Consider the following 5,297-nt stretch of genomic DNA (forward strand, 5'->3'; position numbering starts at 1 on the left):
ATTTTGGCTGTCTGTATCAGGCCATAGATTCTCTTTCACTTAGCCATGTACCTGTATTTCACTGAAAAAATAGCATACTGTCCATATTCATAAATTACATGATGCACACATTTTTGTCTTTATGAAAGCCCACACCCCACAATAGGGGATTGACTTCTCATTCGGTCTATATAAAAGGTAAAGCTCTCCAAGCTTCAAGTAGGGATATCCCTTTTAATAAGGGACACCTAATAGTCCTATAGAGAGACAGTATGATATAGTAGTTTGAGAATTACACTATGACTCTGGAGGTCACCTCAGCCAAGAAACCCAATGGGTGACCTTGGGCAAACCACATTATCTCAGCCTCAGAGGAAGGCAATGGCAAACCTCCTCTGAACAAGACTTGCCAAGAAAACCCCATGATAGATTTGCATAAGGGTCACCATATGTCAGAAACCACTTGAAGGTACACAAAACACCCCTCTCCAATAAAGCACATATAATGAACCCTTAAAAATCATTGTCATGTTTTGGCTTTAACACTAGGATGTCCAAAGGCTACACTAGAGCCTCCAAAGGACTATATGAAATGCTCATGCTGCACTGTTTCCATTCCTGCTTTATATTGTGGATGCAGGACTGGGGAAAAGTTTAACAATAGAAAGGAGCCTTAGAATTAGTTTTGATCTTAGTAGTCTAAGGTAAACTGTACATAGTTCAGTGAGCCCTATCCAGAACACAGAAAATATTTTATGGCCTTAAATTCCCAGAATTTGGGAATCCAAAAAAGTAATTTTTCCACACTTTGCCATTGGAAAGTGGGCAATTTTCAGTATGAATTGGCAGGGAGGTGGGAATGGCAGCTATGATCCTTTCTAGTAGACAGAAGAACCCATCACACAAAAGCTTCCTCCTATGGATGTGGATGAAAATTAAAGAGACCTGACATGTTTGTTTGTTTTTTACCCTGAGACAGGAAATTCTCAAAGGAACAGGTCATGTGTGCCTTATGCCAACCTCCCCCAGCCTGGTGTTTTCTAGATGTATTAGTTTTCAGCCCCCATCATCTGCAAATCAATGCACACATGGGGCAAATTGTCCTGGGGAACATTTTTCCCTTAGAAAAAGACTAAGTCTGTTAAGTAGATGCTATCTTTCTTGTGAGCCATGCCATCAGTCAGAAGCAAATGTGGCAGAGGTTTGGACTGGGCAAAATTTCAGACAACTTCTATATGAAAGAAATTGCTCTGGTAAATTGATATATTATGTTTTTCCAATCTACAGTGGAGTTCTGTTGGGGGGAGGTGATTTACATGTGTTATAAATCCCTCTGTGAGCACAGGAAGTATAGTGGGATGCATATTAAACTCATAAATTAAGATCTCTCTGTTTTCACTCAGTCCTCCTCTTTCTGCACTAATAAATGTTGCAGCGAGAGAACTTACTGAAAGCTAAAAATAAGTAACCGCTGGACTGTTGATATACTTCTGTGAGGCAAAGCAGATGAGACAAATGCCCATATGACAAGAACAGATAACTTCCTATTATAAAAGAAACACACTGGAAGGTAGAGCAATGCCACAAGTCCGCAGACCCCAAATATTTAACTGATGTTAAAGCTCTTGATTCTTAACTATCAGGGATCAATGCTGTCATTGTTTTCAAATTCTACTTGGCTTAACCTTTATTTCTAGTATATGTGCTGCTGAAGTGAACACAGCCTAACCTTTATTTCTAGATGAATCAGAGGACATTATTTCTACTATATATTGCTATTATGGCAACTGCTAAAGGCCAGCATAACTTGCATAACAGGATTCAAAGACATAGCTGTGTTGTTATGGGTCAGAATGCAAAGGGGTATTGTAGCACCTTTAAGACTGAGAGAAAGTTTGTAGCATAAATTTTAATTGATCTGAGATAAACTGAGATAAATCTGATGAAGTAGATTTAGAGCTGTTACAGACCAGCATTATACGCCAGCATGGGGGTAGTATGGGGGAAAGGCATATGCACGTCAGCTGCACACACACCGCCCCCATGGTGGTGTCATGCTGCATGCCCAACTGCATAGTGGGGGGGTATCACGACACTCCATTGGCTCAGTGTTTAAATGCTGCTCTGTGCCAAAGGAGTGCCGAAAAGCCACTACTGCTGCCACAGCTAGGACACCCTTTCCACAGCGTGAAAAGGAGCTGCTTTTTGCAGGTTCTTTTTGTGCTGTGGAAAGGACAGATTGGGACCGTGGTGTGTGGTTGCTGCGGCCCCAATCTGGCGAGGAAAGAGACGGCATGGAGCCACCCTTTAGGGGCAGTCTGTTGAGCCCCTCAGTCTATGAAAGCTTATGCTAGAAATTTCTTTCTTTCAGAGTTGTTCATGAGGACCAAATAAAACAGTCTCGCTCTGTCTTCATAGTGGGCTGTCCACCTGATGTATTGTGTGATCAGTGGCATCATTAGGGAGTGCGGTGGTGCAGCCTAGAAGGGGGATGACATCCAGTCAGGACCTCCCCCCAAACTCCCTCTGCACCATCCCCACACTCCTCCCACATGTGCTCCCATCCCCTACAGTATCCCTGTGTCCCTCCTGCATGTGCTCCCACCCCTTCACCATCCTTGTGATTCCCTGCATGTGCTCCCACCCATCCCACACCATCCCCATACTCCAGAGTACATGCTCCTACACACCCCTGTGCCACCCCATTGTTTTCCTCATCAGGAAAAAGATGGAACAGGGAGGGCATGCCACCCACATAAGCCTCGCCCCTAGGAATCCCCCCCCTCCCACACACACACACACTGCAGGGGACTCCACTGGGTACAGTTCAGGCTGAATCCAACAAACTAATCATGCCAGGGCTTTAAACCAGAGGGGGGGGATTGGGTATTTACTCCAGATTTGAGTAGAAAATCTGGATATTTGCACAAGTGTGTGGACTGTGTTCCACAGATACCTCTGTGTGGCAGCAAGGGTGGAAGGAGTTTTTGGTGGGCAGAACTGGTTTGGTCTGGCCAGCCTGGTTTGTGCTGCATTGTTTTGTGCTTTGTTGTATGTGCAGCCACACAAAGCAATCAAATTATCAAAAGGAAGATTGGGGAGGAAGAGTAAAAACAAAGATGGAAGAATGCTAATTGCATGTAGGGGGGATCAGAGGGGGAGAGTAAAAACAGTACAAACAAATGTGACACTTGAGAGGGAAGAGGGAAGGGTAGCCCAATCTCTCCTCTCACTGCCGATTTCATGGCTGGACATTTTCATATATAAGGATAAATAAAAGATAATTTAATTTTTCTTTCTCTGTCATATGTGTGTATTTGTTTGTATGTGAACATTTGAAATTCCCTCGTTCACACACTGGAACAGCAAGGGGGGGGGGAATTGGATCAGGAGGCATCCAATAAGAGTGGATCCAATAGATTGACAGGGAAACAATAAGGGCCATTGGCTGATAGGTTGATGCATGATGGTAAAGGGGGGGGGAGTGAGTACTCCAGGAGGAAATGCATGGCCAGTTGTGTCAATGTCACCTTGTGTGTCTGTGAGTGTGTGGCATTAATGAGATCACTGTGCAATCATTGTGGACCTGAAAAATGCAAAATGAGGCCATTTTTTTAAGTCAGTGTAGATGCGTCTTCAGTCTCAGTTATATTACAATACCTCTTTGTATGACAAGAAATTAGAACCTTTGACCCTTCAGAACATTTAGACTTCAGCTTCTTTGTGTCCAAGTCAACTCTGGCCAATGGTAAAACATTATGGGATGTGCAGATCTTAATAGCTCACCAAGTCTAGTGCATGTAAGTGACCCAACAAACCAAACACCAGGACTCAGTTAAAATCTCTTTCTTTTGCCTCTCTGTGACTGCAAAAAATTAGAGAATTGTCAATTTTTGAAAACTATATTTTTGGAAACATCTTGGGAGAAAACTGATTAAATTATTTGTTCTCAATGTAGGAATAAATAATGTAACACAGCACATCCCTGTTTTGTTTGCACCATGCAAGGCTATAAAGACAAATGGACTAACTCTGAACAAGGAAGCATCAGCTCATTCATATCACTAAGGTTGCATCTGCACTGCAGAATTAATGCAGTTTGATACTGCTTTTAACTACCATGGATTAGTGCTATGCAATTCTGGGATTTTTTGTTTTGTGAGCTATTTAGCCTTCTCTGCCAGAGCACTCTGGTGCCACAACAAACTACAAATCCCAGGATTCCATAGGATGGAGGCATGACCGTTAAACTGCATTAATTCTACAATGTGGCAGCAGCCTGGGTATGGTTTCAGGAATTTTTTTCTTCTTGCTGACTGCACCATAGTTGCATCATATGTCTGTGTATACCTTCAGAAATACTGAAAATGAGGTGCAATCTGTCTAAAGGCATGAATGTTAACGCTAAGGCTTTTCTGTTAATGAGTTCCATATTTTTCCTCTGCAAAAGGATGGGCTTGGAACATTTCCCTCTTTGAGGGTTTCTCTTGAATGCTTTATCTGGTTAAAAATAGAATTGAGCTGGATGGCAAACTGGTGATTGATATACAATATTCCGCTGATTTTATGAAGCAATACAAATTCCTTTTTACTATAAACACTTAACACCATGCCAATACAGCCCAGGATTTGTGTTTTTTTCAAGACTGAGCTAGCCTATATTATTTCCAATATATGAAAAAATAAAGGGCCATTTTGTGAACTCTTCAAATCCCAGGGCCCAATGACAATGATGCATAGAGAAAGCTAGTTAAAAATAATGTGAAATTTATTCTGTATGAGAGAATTATGTTGCTGCTTGTGTTATTTCCACATCTTGGGATTTCTACTCCCGGCAGGAGAGAGTGAATAGCCTGTTGTAGCAAATATAGAACTTGGTTTGATTCCTTGATTTCCCTTATTTATCCAATGTAACAGTGAATCTATTGTTTGTGACTTAGAGAGCTGAGTCTTCAGTTTACTCAGACCCCAAGAGAATCCATTTATATGATGGCAAAACCAGGGATACTCTAGAAATCTGAAAATTGCACTTCTGTCAGTTTCTGTTTTAAGATATGGTTCAGATGCTTGGATAATTCCTTTAATGGTCAGATTAAAACCCAGAGTAGAGTGAGTGTCCTATTGACATGGAAGCTATGCGCTATCACAGATCTCTCCCCAACTATAAATTATGTTGATTGTTCCCCTGAACCCCATCAATATGGATGGATTAGAGTTTCCTTTAGTTTGTTTTGAGGACGACTTATTCAATTTCTTCATACTCAACACAGGAACAACATGCAGTTTAAAAACATTCACATGTGGGAGAAACCAAATCT

Source organism: Sceloporus undulatus, chromosome 2 (genome assembly GCF_019175285.1).
Source record: "Sceloporus undulatus isolate JIND9_A2432 ecotype Alabama chromosome 2, SceUnd_v1.1, whole genome shotgun sequence".
Taxonomy (NCBI): domain Eukaryota; kingdom Metazoa; phylum Chordata; class Lepidosauria; order Squamata; family Phrynosomatidae; genus Sceloporus; species Sceloporus undulatus.